The 9920-nt window shown below is 36.7% G+C and overlaps 1 pseudogene; it reads left to right on the top strand.

The window, feature by feature from the left end:
- The first annotated feature begins 633 nt into the window (after positions 1-633).
- On the top strand, positions 634-9462 carry LOC135195806 (uncharacterized; annotated as a pseudogene).
- The last annotated feature ends 458 nt before the right edge of the window (positions 9463-9920 follow it).

Here is a 9920-nt window from a genome sequence, read left to right on the forward strand (position 1 = left end):
ATGGCGCCAACCATACTCGAGAAACTGCTTAAACTTCTTTAGACCTGAAATGAATATTGTTATTGTAATCAGACATGCAGGTGAAGCATATAGGCTACTTGAACCTAGTTACAAACTGTACTTAGGCGAGAGCATTTATGCATTGTGCACCAAGATTGTACAACAAAATGCCGCTTGAAGTGAAGATCATATAAGAAGAAAGCAAATTTAAACTAATACTAAAGACTCCTGCTCTACCGGAGCTACGATGCTGACGAGAAAACACTAAACGACAATTATGAAGTATAAGACGCACCTTATTTTGAACACGTACAAAGGCCCGCCGGAGAGGGAATCATCCCTGTAGATGGCTGGCTGTCAGTACATAAAACCAAACAAAGTGAACAACGTGAAGTAAGCAGAGTAAATATGAAGATAAATGTGAGGTAGGACGCGCCGTTACATAGGTATCAACTGACAATCGGCCAACTCAATAGCCTTGTTGTTATTGTTCTTCTTCCTCGCAGAAATTTCAAAGAACACTGGACAGTGTGTCCGCAAAATGGAAATTGATTTGAGACAGTTCATGACATCTTCAGAATGTGACGACAATGTGAACTCGAAATCAAATAATGAAGAGGGCAGATTGTGCAGTGTTCGGTTGAGGAGGAAGAGACGGAGTCAACTTGGATGGGAAGGAGAGACGACGTCCTTCCCTGTCAAGTTGTGCCTGGAAGTCACAAATCGAGACCGAGCGCTTCTTCGTCCTGTCAAGTGGACTTGACAGACCACTTCAATCAGATTTTCGTCAAGAAGACTTTTAACAGCTTTAGAGGTAGATATAATATATATAGGCTATGGACCAAATTTGGTGTTTTGGATTATACTACCTAATGTGTAGATAGCTAGCTAGTCTACCTAACTAGGTATACCTACTAGTAGGTAGGTATACTAGGTACTAGGTACTCTGTTTTTTTTCCATCTGTCCATCCGGTTGTGGTGGTTGCGCATGGTAACACTGCGTCCCGGGCTTTAGATAGTACCTAGTTACGCTATGTGTAAGTTTTAGGTAAATAAAAGGATATCTTGGTGTACATTTGCAACTGAAAGTGTTTTAATAATTTACTGTACGCGAATTACACCGTTAATATTCGAAATAGGATATTATTTGTTTAAAGCCCGGGATGCAGTGTTACCATGCGCCAACACCACAGGCGGATGGACAGATGGAAAAAAACAGAGTACAGTAGGGTAAACAACTGATTGGACTGGCCAAACCCACTGACTACCGCGTGTGTGGCCACCCTCCGAAAAAGGACTTTACATGTCCTGAAACCGGAGATGGTCATCAGTCATGAGTGTTGGTGGTGAGAAGAACAGCTCGAGACCTCTACTCTCCTTTCGAAGTATAAGTATTTTCTCCAAAGTTAGAAATTAAGGCTTAATTAAGATTGAACAGAGGGTAATGAAAAGTGTGACCAAACGCAGTGTACACCACCCCCATGACGCTTTCGAAATTTTTACTTACAAATAAAAATTTTTAGAAGATTGACGCCATCTCGAGTTTGCGGAGTCGTGTATCAACAAACTTCCCATTTCCTATGCTAAATCTGCACACCACTTGTACCCATAGACGCTGGGAGACTTTCATTACAACAATTGTAAACGTGACTTCCAACCACTAGTACTTATCCAAGGGAAACTACGGCATTCTCCTGCGCGCTTCAATTGTTTATCAATTTATCATTATACCCTAGCATTACTATGACAACTAGAATTTATGGAAACAGTTTGTAAATGCATCGGCGTATGTGTAAAGCTCCACTAGATTGGCAACGATGAGTCATTTTTTCATCACTTCGTCTGCTCGTAATTTTTCAGGGTACCTAATTTGGTTTTAAAAAGGGATAATAGACATGAATTAAATAAACAATTTGAAGTAACAAAGTAAAGTTAAACTAAATAATGAGTAAAGTAAACAATTAGGGAACAAAGCTTTGCACCTCATAAACCGTTGTACTCGTGTGCTGCCCATAACTGTGTTTGTGGACTGTGAGCGCTTAGGAACCAGGAACAGCAACGTAGTTCAAGTGCAATTTGGAGTGAATTAAGACCAAAACATGTATAATAACAATCAAATAAGCACTGGAGTTTCAGTTGTGATGGCAGTAAGGATGAAACCACCGATTACAAGGTAAAAATGAATTTCAGTTCAAACCATGACCCCGGGAATAAAAAGTTTCATACTTTCACTAATATAGGCAACAAAATGTTGTTTTATTGTGCTGATTACAACTGCAATTGTGAGTAAGATCAATAAACGTTACATATATACGCTAACATTGTTCAAATGAGTGTTGGGAAGGCTGGGAAAGGTGGTGGATTGTCTGTGGTTAGAACGGCCAGTCACACGACTGCCGCCATATTGGATTTCAAAACTGCCTTGAAAACATATTTTACGAAGAGCTCACATGGTTATTTTAGTTGTATTCTTGTTTCACCTATTAAATATCGAGTGAATAAGGCCGAGCCATCACAACTGAAATTCCACAGTGCTTATTTGATTGTAATTAAACACAGTTTGGTCTTAATTTACTCCCAAATTGCCACTTTAAACTACGTTGCTGTTCCTGGTTCCTAAGCGCTCACTCCACAAACACAGTTGTGGGCAGCACACGACTACACTGTTTATGAGGTGCAAAGCTTTATTCCCTTAATTGTTTACTTTACTCATTATTTAGTTTAACTTTACTTTATATTACTTCAAAATGTTTATTTTAATTCATGTCTTTTATCCCTTTTTTGCAACCAAATTAATCCCAAAAAATTACAGATATTTCTAAATTAAATATAATCCAATCTTGTCGTGGCCGAGCAGGCGACGGCAAAATTTCACCGTTGCCAATTTAGTGGAGCTTCACACTTACGCTGAGTTCTAGTTGTCATAGTAATGCAATAATGACAAAATTGCTCTAATATATATACTACAAATAGACACGCTAATTTCACTTATTTCCCCGGTTTTGTGTAAGTCCTATACCCAGTTTGGAGGGTAAACACGTACCAATTGGCAACACTGATAAACAATAGGAGAGCGCGAACTTTTTCAACAAATATTTTCAAATTAATAATCATGAATATGTAAAAAATTTATGCAGTAGTTCATGACCTTATACTGATGTTTAACTATTTACATATTTAAATAATGATCTAGTGCACGCTTCTTCTTCTTTCTACCAAAAAATCGTGAGTTTCCTTGGATGTGCCAGATGGTTGGTGTCATCGTTTACGATTGTTGTGAAGAAAGTGCCCCAGCGTCTATGGGTACAAGTGGTGTGCGGATTTAGCACATGGAATGGAAATTTTATTGACACAAGTGACTCCGCAAACATCGAGATGGCGTCAATCTTCAAAATTTTTTTTGTTTTAAGTAAAAATTTTGAAGGCGTCATGGAGGTATGTTTGCACTACGCATGGCTAGACTTTCATTAACCTCTGTTTAATCTTAAAATATGACATATTTTCTAACTTTGGAGAAAATACTTACGTACTTCGAAAGGAGAGTAGGTCTCAAGCTGTTGCTCTCACCACCAACGACTCGTGACTGGTGCCCATCTCTGGTGTCAGGATGTGTTAAAGTGCTTTTTCAGAGGGTGGATCCACACACGGTCAAAACTGGATCACCTAGTCCAGTCGATTGTTTCCCCTATTCCGCAGTGTCTCCCAGTTTAATGTAACATAGAATGTTGTGTCCAGATCTGAGTAAGTGCTTTGATCACAGTAAATGTGCAGTAAAACTAATATATGTTATTCTAGCCAAGATTGCTTTACTCCAGTCTTGTTCCTCGCCTATTGCTTTTATTGAGATCTATAGCCAGGTTATCTTGGTCTTACCAGTGAAGTATACACACTTTCAACATTTGGTTTTGCTTCTTCAGTTTAACTTGAGAGGTAATTGATCTAGACTCTTCAAGCCAATCTGATGGAGGCATTCATAAGATGTTTTTTTATTTATTGAGATGTTTATTTTATTTTTGATATAAGCATGTAATTACAAAGACAAACATTGCTACAACTATAGACAGTTCGAGGTGATTACTGCCGAGAATTAGAGATCTCACATGCCACATAATTACAGGTTCTCAGTTATATGCAGTGGTGCATTCTTAGTAACATTAACTAAATACTAGTAAATGTAGATTCCATGGATTCCATGTTGTCTGTTCCAACTATTCTTTGATGATCATTAGATAATTTATGTGATGTACCATACATCATTATTATTGGTCCTAGGTAATAGATTTTTGCTGTATATACATATTTTTTTTCAGAATTTGATGAGCTGTTCACTAGGTTCAAGAAAGAAACTGGTTCTGTTTTTCGCATTAAATCATCTTGTAGTATTGCTTACGAAAATTCTAGAAGAAAACAGCACTTTATTCCTCCTCGGTTCAAATTTGTGTCTATTAAATATTGCTGCGTACACTATGGTCAACCAAAGGTGTCTGGGCAAGGAATTCGTACAAAGCAAAGGTTTGTTTTACTTGGTTTTATGTAGTAGTATGCTGCAAGAGTTGGTAAACTAATATCAAAATAAGAACTGTGCTTAAATTTATTTAACAGTATACTCAATTGTTCTTGATTAAAAGTTTTTGTTTTTCTATTTTGTGTATATTTTATTTTTAGATATTATAATTCTGTTATTTGTAAACAAGCTCATTTTTTATTTACTTGTGATATAGCTTTCAGTGATGAGCTCTTGTTAAACATTATATACTGTATTATACAATGTGGCCTCTAATGACTGTAGGTCTGTTGAAGTCATGGGATAGCGCAGATATTTTTTCTGTCTCGTTATGTTTACTGAGTTATGCTCTAATTGAGAGCCAGTAACCATGCAAATTCCAATTCTTAATTTTTGGTAATGGGTGGATGAACTTAGTATGGCTGTTTGAATTGATGGAAAAATTATTTACTACAGATGAGGCCTGTCATTAGGTCATTCTTCTTTCCCCTCACTTCAATATCTCATTTTCAGTGATATTCAAATCTGGCACAATTTCAATAGAATGCATTGTGCTTTATTTTTAATTAATGTCTGTACACTGGCTGCATTATAGTCATGGTTACCTATTTGTTTTTGTATGTATGTGACTGTTTTATCATGTCCTCTTTTTCTGAACTTGATGAGGGTCTTCCAATAGGTTAGCTCTTATGATAGAAACAGAGCAGTTAACTTGATGTTGAATACTGTATATGTACTGTATTTAGCAGATATTTTTTTGTGTCACTTCCATTGTATCTCCTTGTAAAGTGAGAGGGCCAGGTATTGCTGTGATTTTGTATGGATGAGTGCTCCAAGGGATTTGAACTTTTCAGAGTGTAATGACTGGCTTAGTTAGGTCTGAAAAATGAATGAATGAGACTGATTCATATTAACTGGAAGGAGAATGGTATGAAATCTGGTGCCATGTACTTTTCCCCAACTTCAGGAAGAGTGATCTACCACAGCCCTGTGATCAATATGCCTATCCCTTTTCTATTCAGACAGAAAGTCCAGTGTAGATGCCAAGCTAGGCAGAGCCTGGCACAGATTGTGTTTGTGGACAGACAGAACTTACTCTAGGATATAAATGATAGAAGACAAGACTGTGTGAGATTACAGTGCTTAGCAAGAATACCAATACTGACAGTATGTCTTTGGATCACTCCAGGACTTCTAAAGTGACTCTAGTTAGGGTTGATGACCACAGGTTTGGGAGAGGTGAAAGATCAATTGCTTGTAAGAGCCACAAAGGAAAGGAAAAATGAAAAGACAAGAGAATGACATTTACCAATTGGAGACAGCACCTGTGCAAGGTGAGTTCAAGGCTGGAAAAAGCCAAGCAATGAAGTAAGATCCATGAGAAATGCAGTAATGATAGGTCATCTGAAGGTTATCAAAGCTGATCCATGTCATGATGGATGTTGCACCAAGAAAACTAATCATGATGGAACTGGTTAAAGTAGGTTTGGTTCAGAAGATGCTGCAAGGAGATCTAGTCATTTACATGGATGAGGATCTGGTCATGATTTTGATCCATTATACTAAAATTGTTCTATTGTTTGACTTTAGGGCAATCCTGTAGGTGACTATGTATATGTACTATCTTGCTCAAAAGTCCATTCCATTAGCCATCCAGAGAGTGAACACAAATCTGCAACTATGAAACACAGAAGCAGTTGAATAAGTGACTAATGGAAGACCCAACAGATTTCACACTGTTAGGACATATGGGAACAGGGAGGAGGAGTGAGAAGCAGGTATTTATCTTGAGCATAGAGTAAAGACTACATATTCTAAAATATCGATAAGAAAGTAATTGTAAAGTTTGTGTTGTTGATGTGTAAAATGTACAGCTAAGGAAAGATGTGAAATAAATGAGAATAAAAGTGCTTAGGAAGTCAGTATTCGTGAATTATGTTTCTATAGATTGTATCGTATCTATCAATAGAGTGACTGTCCACAAGATCAATACAAAACATTTCAGCAAGTGTTTATGATGGTGTTCTATAATCTGCAATCCACCTCTTATTAAAAAGAGGCTGATATTTATAGCAGCAAAATTTTCAGGATATCCATGTCTAATTTCTGCCAGTCATATTCACCCAAGTAACGAACCATTCAAAATTTCATTTACCAAATATTTCTCATAATGATATAACTACACACACTACCATTCTTGAAGGAAAAATGGCATAGATATCATTGCTCAGCAGAATCCATATAGTATGTACATCCCTCAATAATGCATTAATAAGGAAAGGAACTATGTGCAGCCTTCTTACACCAAGAAAGAAGTCTTATAGTTGTTTAAGGCTCTAAATGTTTTAATATTTATACATGCTAGCCAGTCAGTGATCAAGCAGTATGAAGATTGATCAACATCCATTCACATAACACTAGTTTACCATGATCACAATTGAAAGGCGTGAATAATGGTTAAGAACTCGGTAATTATTACGTAGGTTTTTTGCTGTTGATGATAGGATTCTGTTTTACCAATTTTTTCAGGCTATCAAGTGGCTTAAGTCAGAAGCAGTAGATGTTGGGGTGCGGAATAACCCACTGCAAGTCATTTGTGTGTGTCCCAAGTCACCTACCAAAGGTATACCTACTACAGGTATATGGGCAGCGTCATCCTTAAAACCTTTCGTATAGATTGTTATGTTATTTTAAAAAGTGGCAACACCATAATATTGTTTGTGTATTAATAGTTTTCATGACCATGGCATTCTGCACTAACAATAATCGCAATTGGACAGGTAGAAGATTATTCAATTCACAGTGCATTTTCGTTGCTGTAACCTCACACTGCCAACAAAACTGCCAAACAATACGTACTGAAAAAATACTTCGTTAGTTACATCTATTAGACTACCACTTACACGGATACTCTCTCTCTCTCTCTCTCTTTTGTATTAGTATTTTCAATTAAATTTAGCCATAATTTGTAAGTATCTAAAACTGGCATTCGATTGTCATCACCCATATCGCCCACCTTCTTCATGGATGTTGGCCCGATCAGGCAATGTAACAGAACTATGAAGATTTATATATAAAGGGGATGCACCATCAGCAGTTTGTGGTTGCTACCTCAGTAACATAAGTGGACTGAAAATTTTGCTAATTTGCTGATATATACTGTTATTATTTTTTTTTGTAAGAGGTGGCTTGCAAATTATAGAACACCACCGTAAAACTGTTGCTGAAATGTTTTGTATCGATCTGGGACACTCGTCTGTTGATAAGATGCAAATGATCTGTAGGAAATATTATTGCAAGAATATGTACTGACTTCCCAAGAAGCACTTTTATGCTCATATTTATTTTGCATCCTTAACTGCACATTTTACACTCAAACCCATCATCTTCATTAACAAAAACTTTATGATCACTATCTTTACAATATTAGAAAAATGCCTGCTTTCTACTCTCTTCTCATTTCCCATCCCATATTCCCTTACAGTACAACATCTGTATGGGTCTTCCATTAGTTACTTGTTCAACGACTGGTATTTCACAGTTGTGGATTCGTGTTCACTCGCTTGATGGCTAAGGGAACTGACTTCTGTGTATGATAGTACCTTTAGAATGGAAGTTTAGTTTGCAAATTAAGGAATTTGTATGAAAATGAATAAGAATATGAGAGAATGATTCTACTTCATAAACATACTTCTTTTATGGCAAGAAAAAGCTGGACACGGGTGTCTTGAAGGGAAAGATGTTGTTAGTTTTCACTCATAGGTCCTTTTGATTTTAATAAGTAACATATTTCCATGATGTGCCAGGTAAAATGAAATTTAAGGGTGTATAAATAGCTATCACAAGCTTACAAGAGAGGAATGCCCAGTACCTTGAATTGCTGCTGGTTTTTTTTTTTCAGATATTTGCCTTGTGGGTGTGGTTGTGTATTGTCAGTGGCATATAATCGAGGAGCCCTTTTCATCTCGCAAGTTAATATGCAACACAATCATGAAGTAAGCAATAAAACTGCCCCATACTATGCTATCAACCGTCGAATTACCAAGCATGAGCTCAAGCAGGTTGCAGATGTTATTGCTGTGATGCCAAGCAGTCGCGCCCTTCAGTACTTTTTAAAGGAACGATTTCACAAACCAATGACATTGCAGGATGCCAAAAACACACGTGCAAGATTAAAAGCCATGCAGATGAAGCAAGGACAAATTGAAAGTATAGAAGTAATTCCATCCTTAAAGAAATTTCTCAGATTCCAAACGAAAGTGATTGCCGAGCCATTTTAGAAATAAAAGAGGAGAGGGAAGAAAAAAGCAAAGTGGAGGATGACCAAGAAGAGTTATTAGATTCACAGCATGAAAGTCATTGCGAAGAAACAGTAAAAAGTAAGGCTATTAGTGAAATTGTAAGAAAGTTTTCTGACATAATGAGTGCATGTGATTCTAGTCAGTTTTGGGAACGTATAGGTCAGATGAATAAGGTTTTGGAGTGTTGGGAAAGTGGAGAAAACCTTGATGTTCGTTACACATCATCAATTTCACTCAAGTAAGACAGCTTAGATCATTTGTTCTAAGTCATGAAAGATGGATCTTCACAGAGAATGGATATCAAGACTAATAATTATTTTAGTGTATCACATGATCGAACAAGAGTGAGTGATGTCAATGGTGATATTGATCAGCAAGAATTAGCTGACAAACAACTGAAAATTTTGTTACCGCTTCTCAGTGATTCAGTACACTTTGTTCCTACCTCTGCCGATGGATCTGTTAAGCTTGTATTACCACACGTGAAGAGCAAAATCAATCAGTCAGTGTGTACTGTGAAAAGACAGAGGGGGCGACCAAGAAAGAAAGAGGAAGTGAATTCTTTTGTGAATGTTGTTAGTGAAAGCACTGACACTATTTCTTACCAAAAAAAAGCCTTGCATAGTGATTCCAAGCAAGGCTAAGGAAGATGACAAAATTAGTGGTTGTGAATCAAGAGTAGAGAGCATGAGGGTGATAGCAATAATTTATATTGTGGTGCACCCTTTATATCTTGCATTACAAAAGAACCTTGTACAGATCTTGGTGATCAAGCGTTGCAAGTTGAAATTGAGATCAATGATGCTGAAGTGAAGTGATTGTCTTGGCTTGTACATTTATTGTACGATAATTGCTAGTAAGATGGAAAAGGACTTATTTAGTGGAGAATAAAGATTCATTTCTTGAATGTCATCCTTAGGCCAATTCCAATATGATAATGAGAGTATAGTGAGAAGGCCTTAACGTCAAAGCCTGATATTTATGATCCAAATTCAATGTTTATCTAATGTACTTATTTGAAATTAATTAGTCTGTAGTTAATATATTGGAATGTATATTTTATTTCAAGAATATTTTTGAGTGTTGAAAAATTTATAAATATTATGCTTGATTTA

Source organism: Macrobrachium nipponense, chromosome 16 (genome assembly GCF_015104395.2).
Source record: "Macrobrachium nipponense isolate FS-2020 chromosome 16, ASM1510439v2, whole genome shotgun sequence".
NCBI lineage: Eukaryota > Metazoa > Arthropoda > Malacostraca > Decapoda > Palaemonidae > Macrobrachium > Macrobrachium nipponense.